Consider the following 10,617-nt stretch of genomic DNA (forward strand, 5'->3'; position numbering starts at 1 on the left):
TTTGTACTCTCATGGCTGGCTTTGTCCCTCAGACATTCCTACTGATTATATTGAGAACTCTAGACTCTGAAAACATTTTGAAATGCAGTGATTTCCACTGTGTAGGATGAATGTGATTCATTTGTTCTACTTCACGTTCTTGTTTGTGATAGAGATAGGCTCAGATAAAAGCATCCAGTCTTTTCATTTTATGTTCACTCCATTTTCATTTCATTGTTCTTTATTGTCATTTTATCTTTATTCATAATATTCTCTGCTCTTAAAATTCTCTCATCTTGTCTCCATCCATCTAAACCTACAATCTCCTTCAAGATCCTTCTTGGACCTTTCTGAGTACTTAGTTGTTACTGAAAGCACTTATTCATGCAGTTGTGCATGGTCAGTATGTCTCAAGAAAGTATTGTAGCAATAGACAATTGATACAAATGTCCTTTATGGCATGATGTATGCCTTCTTTACTAAAAGTGTATTGTTACTACTTTCTTCCTTTTTCATCACTGTCTTTCCATATTGGTTGGTCTTCTTAATGTTCTCATGATAGGTCAAGTTCATTTTTGGCTGAAAACTTAACCCTGCCATTCTCTCTGACAGGAGGTTCTTTATATATATATATATATATATATATATATATATATATAGTGAAAATACCATACAGAGGAGTTTCAATTACATGGGCAAGATAATGAGTACATTCCTTATCAAGCATTGTTGCCTCTTCCTTTATTTCCCCTTTCTATCCCTTCCCATCCCCCGCCAAAGTTGTAATGTTCACGTTTACATCATTGGGAGGCTCAGCCCAAGTATCATAATTTCAAAGCATGCTTCTGTGACCCCACTGGCTAATGGAGCCCCTCCCACCCATTATCTAATGCATTTCATTAAAAAAATTTTCTCTCTGAAATTATCTCATTGGTTTACATGTGTATTGTTCATCTCCCGAGGGCAGGGACTGTGTTGACCCTTCTCCTTTCTTTTTATAAGCTTTCAATAAATACATGAATAAATATATGAATGATTTTCTTGTTAAGAAAGCATATAGTACTGTATGATAAGCTTTAGATTTTTATAACATATTATACTCCTCGGACTGCTGTAACAAATTACTACAAACTTGGTGGCCTGAAATAACAAAGCCTGTTCTCTGGTACCCTTTCTGATGGCTTCCACACTCCTAACTTGATTACTCAACTCTAGGCACATTGGGGTATTTGCTCTTCCTTATATATTCAAGTTGCTTGACCTTGCTGTTTCCTTACCTGAAACTTTCCTCAGACACCTGCTTTATTGTTCCCTTTATCTCCAAGTCTTGTCTCAAAATCATCTTTTCAGTGAGGCCTTCCTTAGCTAGCCCATTTCCTTGTTAGTCAGTCGTGGTGCTTGAACTCTTGGCGTGGGCAATGTCCCTCAGCTCTTCAGCTCAGGCAGGACTAGCGCTCTACCACTTGAGCCACAGCACCAGTTTTCTGGTGGTTTTTTTGGAGATAAGAATCTTATGGATGTTCCTGTCCAGGCTGGCTTTGAACCCTGCTCCTCAGATCTCAACCTTCTGAGTAGCTAGGATTACAGGCATGAGGCTCTCACCATATATTCTGACCACCTCTCCATGCTTTATTTTTCTCTGCAGACCTTATTACCAGGTGTTTTATTATAAAGTTTTATTTGTAAAGGCTTGATTAAAAAACTAATTTTATGGAATAAGATGACGATGAGTAGTATGGTAGAGCTGTACTAACCACATTTAATTGCCAGAATAAGACAGAATTATTTTATATTTTTTTCTCTCCAGTAGGGCACGAAAGGAATTGTGTCTTTTAAGTCTCATATATCTATTTATAAAGCAAATGTTTACGATGCATCTAATAATATGTATCAGATAATGATCTCGGCACTGAGAATTCAGTGGCAGGCAAGATAACCTCAGGCTTTTCTGTATGGAACATCCATTCTACTAGAAGACACAGTTATTACATTGAAACATCATACAAATAACTAGAATCTCTATTTTGTAGGGAGTGTAGTAGCTGTTTAAGTGACCCAATGTATTGACTAAGATGCAAAGTTACACTAACTTCTTAAATATAGATAAATCATAAGCCCAAAACCTGGACAGTAATTTATAGTTGAGGTCTACAGACACCATCAAATCTTAGTGCAGTTAATAAATTGAGTAAGGTTCAGGCTGTTTTCCATACTTTTCTTGTTTCTGACATAGAGCAAAGATGAGGTCAGTTGCCCTGTGGTCGAAAGCCGCAGTTATTCTGGGAGTACATGCTTTTCATCATTAAGTAATAAGTGATGCAAAGGCTGCCAGCCAAAGTCTTGCCAATGATGGAAAGAAATGATGTGTCCTAGCAATTACTAAACATATTTTTGTTGTTGTTGGCAGTCTTTTGTTTTGAAGCCTTCCTTTCCTATGTTATGAAGTACACATATGAATATGCAGTAGGAGACATAACTCACATTATGGCATTCATTCAGATAGCTCTTACTTTCATATAATCTGAAGTTCTGCAGATGCCCAATACATATTTGTGATGCTGCTACTGGTACTAATGTTGTCAATGAGGTTTCATAGAAAGTTAAGCTGGGAAGACTGCAGCTTTACCTTGTTAATTATCTTTATTATATTTCTCTCCTCACATCACCAAGTCTCAGTGTATGTTCTGGTGATCTAATTTAATATAAAAAGAGCTCTGAAATACACTTTCTGACTCTGAAAGTTATTTTTCTTTTGCTGATATTTGCAACTTTATGCATGTACTTTTTATAGTTAAACATTCCCTCTATTGTTATTCATAGTAATCAAGATAATTATTGTATCAGTTAACATTTAGCTTAGTTTTTCTGTGCCAAGAGAAGTCTAGAAATAGTCTAGTGACTCCACAGTGTTACTGGAAACTAGATTCGCTCTTCTTTCTTCTTTTTAAAAATTTTTTTTTATTGTGAAAATACTGTACAGAGGGATTACAATTACATGGGCAAGATAATGAGTACATTTCTTATCAAGCATTGTAGCCTCCTCTTTTGTTTCCCCTTCCCACCCCTTCCCATCCTCCCCCCCCCATCTTCTTTCTTCTTGACCATACTTTCTTTCTCAAAGACACATAATAGCTGTTGCAACTCCAGCCATCCCAAATTCTTGGCTGGAAGGGGAATAGGACAAAGGGGGTCCATACCTTGAATCAGCATATTCCTGTAAAATACTTTTCTGAAAATCCCATCAGGTGGCTTCTGCCTACCTTTTACATGATCACTCCTAACTGGATGGTAAGCCAGCTTGATCCAGCTAGCACCTTCCATATGAATGAAGTTCTATTAGAAAAGAAATTAGGGGTATCAACATTGTGTTGTAGCCAGGCATGGTGGTATACGCATGTAATTCTAGCACTTAGGCAGATAGAGGCAGGAAGACTGTACATAGTGAGACCCTGTTTTAAAACATGGAAAAACAAAAGAGAAGGAAATAAGGAAAGAGGGAGACAAGAAAGTAAAGGAGGTATAGAAAAGGAGGAAAAAAGGAAAGGAAAAAGTTGTGTTGTTAGCATAGTCTGACTCACTGACTAACAACTATTATTGTTGGTGAGCAGAGGGCAGGTGGAAAAACTACAGAGATGTGCTTTCTACTTGTTAGATTCATGAAGCATTTTTGATAGATTTTGTTACTAAAATATTACTTACCTTTGATTAAATTAAATTTGATCAAGTGTTTCCTGTGACCCAAAGTATTAATAAGTAAGGAAATACTGGGTGCCAGTGGCTCATGCCTGTAATCCTAGCTTCTCAGGAGGCTGAGATCTGAGGATCGAGTGGTTTGAAGCCAGCCTTGGCAGAAATGTCCTTGTGAGATTCTTGGTTTTTTTGGGGGGTGGGGGTCTGGTCGTGGGGCCTGAACTCTGGGCCTGGGCGCTGTCCCTCAGCTCTTCAGCTCAAGGCTAGCGCTCTACCAATTGAGTCACAGCGCCACTTTGGGCTTTTTTCTTTTTTGCTTATATGGTGCTGAGGAATCGAACCCAGGGCCTCTGGCATGCAAAGCAAGCTCTCTACCACTGAGCTACCTTCCCAGCCCTGTCCTTCTTATCTCCAATTAACCATTCAAAAACTCAAAGTGGTGCTCTGGCTCAAAGTTGTAAGTAGTAGTCTTGAGCAAAAAGAGCTCAGGGACGGCACCCAGGCCCTGAGTTCAAGCCTCATGACTGATACACACACACACACACACACACACACACACACACACAATGTCAGGAAATAAAAAAAAAAGAGGTATACAGTAGGGACCCAATAAATTGTGTTGAAATGGATCAGATTGACCTATCTTTCTTTAGCAGAGTCCATTTTGTGGTTTCCTCATTAATCCAAATGACTTAGACTAACGAGAATGATGAATTCCATTTTATGACATATGTAAGCATGTAAATGAGAATTCCTTATTTGTAGTTCAGTTTCTTCACTTTGAAAACAACACAACATGTGCTAATTTCCTCTTTTAATAATGCATATGACAATAAATATATGTAAATAATATTTCATGAGATTTTTTTGCCATTGTGTTCTAGAGAAACACATAAAACTGGGGGAAAAAAAACCTCTACATATCTACAGTTTAATGAGGTAACTACTGTCCCAGTGAAGAAACAAAATGTTTTCATGTTTCACAAGCCTCTGTAAACTCAGGCTGTATCTCAACCACTACCTGTGCCCCCTAAATTATTACTATTATTGTTATTTTTACCTACATGCTATAATTTAGCCTTACCTTTAAAAACATTTTTTTGATGCAACTAAGCCTCCCTTTATACATCGATTCCACACCTATTCTTTTCTGTCTCTTGTGGTTCTACTGCTGAAGGACCTATGATAGCTGACATGTAGAACTTCCCAAACAGAATTAGGCTGATCATGTACTCACAGTGAAGCCTAACCTACTTGTTTCCTCTTTTTATTTATTTGTTTATTTTTATTTTTTGTTGGTCATGGGGTTTGAACTCTGGGCCTGGGCACTGTCCCTCAGCTCTTCAGCTCAAGGCTAGTGCTCTACCACTTGAGCCACAACACCACTTCCAGTTTTCTGGTGATTTATTGGAGAGAAGAGTCTCACAGACTTTCCTGCCCAGGCTGGCTTTGAACCACGATCCTCAGATCTCAGTCGCTGGAGTAGCTAGGATTACTTCTATTTATGCAAATTGGAAGTGATGCTCAGGAAAGTAGGAAGACTCATGTTTGAGCCCATTGACAAGAATCTAAGTGCAGTTTTGTTTGTTTGTTTGAAGTCAGGAAGCATACACCTCCATTATCAGCTGTTGATGTTCAGTTATTTGGGAGTTTGAAATGGTGGTATCCCAATGTTATCATTTCTTTTTCATCTATTATTGGTAATACTTTAAAAAGACTTTCTTCCCCTTATCTGATATTTTTTTACCCGGGTATACAGATTATACAAGAAATTCAGAAAAAAATGATTTTAGTTTTTCCTTTTAAAAATAATATTCAGAATAATGAATGAGTGCCCTTTCATTCTCCAAAGATGGTCAATTAATTTGTTTTCTTTAGATATCTATATTAACTCACAAGATTAAACGTACTTAATATGTTCCAGTCAACAGAATTTATTATCTGATTAGTCCTACCAATACATGAGCTCTTGAGTTTAATAGCTTTCTTGCTGACTGACAATTTCATCCTAGACCTGAGATCTGTTTTTGTTGTTGTTGCTTTTAAGAAGTCTTGAAATGTGAACTGAAATTTCAGTGTCATAATCTTGGTAGCAGAACTGCTCACTGATACTGAGGTGATCATTTTTTCTAGATCTTGTCAGTGAAGAGAGGAAATAAAACTAATACCTAATTAATTCATTACATTGCTTCTGGTTCAAATTTCTACAATGATTTTTTTAACTTAATCTCTCTGAATATAAAGCTTTCTCCATCTACTAAAATTCATAGTAACATTAAGCTACTGCTTTTTCTACTACCAATATACTCACTGGAAGAAGTCTGAAAAGGAGATATGTGTGTGTGTGTGCACGCGTGTGTGTGCGTGCGTGTACTAGGACTTGAACTCAGGGCCTTGTACTATTTGCTTTGTGTGTTTTTTTTTTTTTTTTGCTCAAGCTGGCACTCTACCACTTGAGGCACAACTGTGGCTTTTTGGTAGTTAATTGGAGATGTGAGTCCCAAGAACTTACCTGCCCATGCTCGCTTCAAACCTGGATTCTCAGATCTCAGCCTCTTGAATTGCTGGTATTACAGGCATGGTGAGTCACCAGTGCCTATCTAGAAAATGATATTTGGGGGGGGGTTGGGTGTATGTTTTCTCTTTATTTTTAATGGCTGTACAGAGTTAACCAGTATCTGAGCATATTACCATTCATGCTATCCCTGCCCTCTCTTCTTCCCTTATTTGTGCCAGTTCTGGGGCTTGAACTCAGGGCCTGGGAACTGTCCCTGAACTTTTCACTCAAGTCTACAGCTACACTTCTTAGGTAGTTAGGATTACAGGTATGATCCACTGGTGCCCATCAGCTTAACTCATATAATTTTAGTCTTATAAGTAATTGTACAGTCAATACTCATTACTATATACTACTCATTGGGTAAATTGTCTAATCATTTTGGTTGTATGAAGTAAATTCTCTTATAAATGCTCAATAAGGACTCATGGGAACAACAACCCCTAAAGTTTTGAATGTTATCAGTCACTTGAACTGTGTGTCACTGAAGAGCACAGTTTATTACTGAAGAGTAATTGTATATAAAATTGTTAATTTACATTTTGTATCCTTAAATAGCTTACAAGTCTTGACTAGTGCCGCAAAGCATTTGATTAAAAGCTACTAGTCCTTCAAACAATTCTTAAATCTGGGAATAACATATAAAATAGCATGCTATTATAAATAAACAGGAATAACTGACAAGGAAACATTTCCTTGTATGGCCACTGTTACTAGTTATCATTGTTTTAGAAATTTCAGCAAATGCATTAATAAGAAGCAAAACATTAAACTTTTAGAAACATTAAAGAGAAAATGATGACATATACACACACACAAAAACCTGAAAAAGCTTCGTCTGTTTGTGTATTTACACAGCCACACATCATATACTGACATTTTAGTCAGCAACAGATTACATATATGGTATTCTCATAAGATCATCATAAAATTCAAAGATCTTTATTTCCTAGTTGTAGCCATTATAATCATATATATCATATATATCATAGCACATAACATTAGTAATATGTTTTGTGTGATGCTGATACAAACTAAACAGTACCACTTGTACAGAGATGTAGCACATTATATAAATAATACTTGCTAATAAACTGCTTTAATGTTGGTTTGTACACTGACCGCTGAAAAAATAACCTATACGCCCGGTGCTGGTGGCTCACGCCTGTAATCCTAGCTACTCAGGAGGCTGAGATCTGAGGAGCACAGTTCCAAGCCAGCCCAGGCAGAAAAGTCGGTCAGACTTATCTCCAATAAACCACTAGAAAACTGGAAGTGGCGCTGTGGCTCAAGAGGTAGAGCAATAATAGCCTTGAGCTGAAGAGCTGAGGGGCAGTGCCCAGGCCCAGAGTTCAAGCCCCACGACTGGCAAAAACAAAACAAAACATTCTGTGGGGGAAAAAATTGAGCAAGGCCTTATATCTACATAGAAAAACTTCTTTTTCTGAAAGAAAAGATATAATCATTAAAATAATATAATAAATACAGAACCAGGAATAGATAAAACCTGAATGACAAGCTCAGAAATATACCTACAGCTTAACTGGAATTTAGATTAATCTTGTTTAATATTCAGATCAATGAAAAAAAGTTGTTTTATCCAAGAATTATTGTTTAGATAATAGAAAATCTGAACTTAGAGCCTTGTCATTTTAGGAAAATACATTCCAAATATAATGTATTTTCTTATGATTATCTATATTATGAATTTCTATTAGATCTTGTTTAGAAAAATAGGGACTATAAGTCAGGCCCTGATGTCTTTTATCTTCAAGCTTTGGTGATAGTGGTAAGTAAGAATTTGAATCTGGTGTATCAGCTTTGCCTTGATTACGCTTTTGGAGGGAAATGTACATGTTATATTTTGTTATGAGATTTTGGGGGAAATGAAGCCTCTGTCCACTATATTCAAGATTCAAATGTTCAGCAAGACTTGTATAAACATCACTTAAAATACTGCTTGCTCTTTTTTTTTTTTTGTCAGTCCTGGAGCCTGAACTCTGGACCTGGGTGCTATCCCTCAGCTCTTCAGCTCAAGGCTAGTGCTCTACCACTTGAGCCACCTTCCCAGCCCCACTCCTTGCTCTTTAAGTGATTCCCTTTAAGATCATTTAAGAGATAATTTCCCAAGACATGACTACCTAAGCATGGCATTCTACTTACCAACAAAAGTTCATGTTGAACAATTTTACATGCATTTGTGTACATAGCCACCGTGGATATATTTCTGTGTGAGCCATTTATCCATCAGTGGTGAATAATGTGACAGTACTAGTGGTGCTGTGGTTACAGTTGTCCTTGTAGTCCTTGCTTTTAGTGAATCATTCTTCCTATGAACTTCCTCTTGACATGGACCAGCAACATGAAATGCCAAGGCTGTCTTTCATGGGGTTAGTCTTTGAACTGGCATCTACCCAAGCCAAGAAAAGATTGGACTTATTGACAATTACACAACCCTTAATTGTATATATAATGATGCACATGGGTTACATTGTCTTTATCATGTGGAGTGACTGCTGTGAAGTCTTATTTTCCTGTTTCCTCTGTTTTTTTTGCATAACCTCTTTTCTTCATGCAATTCTTCCTTGTTCTCAAGAATCAGTAGACTTCAATGAATCGTCTTAAGTCCAAAATTTTCATTTTGGTTTTCCAAATTCTTTTCTAAACTGACATTGAGGATGTTGCATGGTTCTTTAATCCTTATTGTTATTATTGGCACAATAGGTAATAGCTGTTTTATTTTAATTCTGAATTGGAATTGATGACTTTTTTTCACTACAATTATGCTTTTTTGAGCATAACACACTGCTACTAAAGGATGGGAGGGCTCGAGAATAGGGGTTTAGAGAGCATCAGAGACAGTTTTAAGAAATACTTTTAGAGTTGAGATCTTACTGCATTCTTTCCTAGGCCTACCTTCTCTCCACACAGTTAGTCTCTTGGGGGACCATATCTAACACTGGCACTAACGCAGTCAGTTTTTCCACTCTCTCTCCCAGGAAAGATCAGGAAGTGCAATAAGGTTCATGAAAATTTAAGCTTGAAGTTTAGCAAACTCAAAACAACCCAAACCCTCAAACATTCAGTTTGGTTTGAATCTTGGACAAAGGTTTGCTATGCAGTGAGTGGAGTCATTCCAGTTTAAGGGCTGTAGTAACTTCATTTCAGGGCTAGTGACGGGGGAAATTATGAAACCATAACTTGGATCAGATTTTAACAAAACCGAGAAACAAAAACACTTACTGGAGAATCTGCATGGGAAAGAGGAACCTGCCTAGCCCCAATTGCTGCTATTTTACTGTGGCAGCTCTTCTTACTATAGGCATTATAAAACCATTCTTTCCAGTTCCTCTAGAGAGAGCTGACTTTTGAAAGCAATTGAGTAGCCTGTATCCAATTTATAAGCCTCCTGATGGGCACATCAGGGAAGCTCTTTCATAGGTGATTAAATCCACCAGAGTTAAGGCCTGTCATAGTGATTTCCCATGTGGTCAGCTTTCATTTCAAAAGTCATCTTAGGAGAACAACCATAGTTCTCTACCTAGTTAACTTCTGAAACTTATTTTCCACTTCAAACAGAGCTCAATAATTTAGATCCTATCCTCCTTGGATACAATTTATTTGTTCCAGGGATAAGAATTCAATTTAATAACTATTTATTGAGTGGCTTCATTATATTTGGCACAGAGAATATGTTCTATCCAAACTGAGGTATACAACATAGAAAAAATATTCTAAAAAGATCTTATAAGTCAGCAGCACTCAACAATGAAAACATCTTAGACTCAAATGCACATAAGAATCTGTTCTGAAACAATTTAGAAAACTTCCCTTGACTTCTAAACATGCAATATAGTACCTTACCTCACTTGTGGTTAATTACTTATCAAATAGTGCAGAGCAAAATGAGATCAAATCTTAGGCTCAGCAGATGTGGAAAACAGCCTTGAAAGGCAGTCTTGCTGAAACTGAGAAGTATGTTATATCAGAGAATTTTAGAATAATATGGGGAGGGGTCTCAGAACACACAGATACTGAGAATCTAATTATCTATGTGTTGGCTTACTTAACTGGAGACTATCTGCTTGCTAATTAAAATAATTGATAAGGTCCCAGTTAATAAGTAGGGTAAGTATTCACATAATGTATATATATATATATATATATTTATCAAACTAGTTGGCTCTATCAATTGTGAGTATATTTAGTTAGCAGTTTTACTTGAATTGTATTAAGCACTCAGCATCTTTGTGATTGTGTTAGTACCCAAATCATGTTATATGAAATTTGAAATAATACATATGAAATCTGAGCCACAAGCCAATGAAAAGTAATTAGCGATATTTGCTGTAATTTGAAAGTTTTCCTTTTTGTATTTCTTTTAAAACAGA

The sequence above is a fragment of the Dipodomys ordii genome, unplaced genomic scaffold, assembly GCF_000151885.1.
Source record: "Dipodomys ordii isolate 6190 unplaced genomic scaffold, Dord_2.0 Scaffold3, whole genome shotgun sequence".
Taxonomy (NCBI): Eukaryota; Metazoa; Chordata; class Mammalia; order Rodentia; family Heteromyidae; genus Dipodomys; species Dipodomys ordii.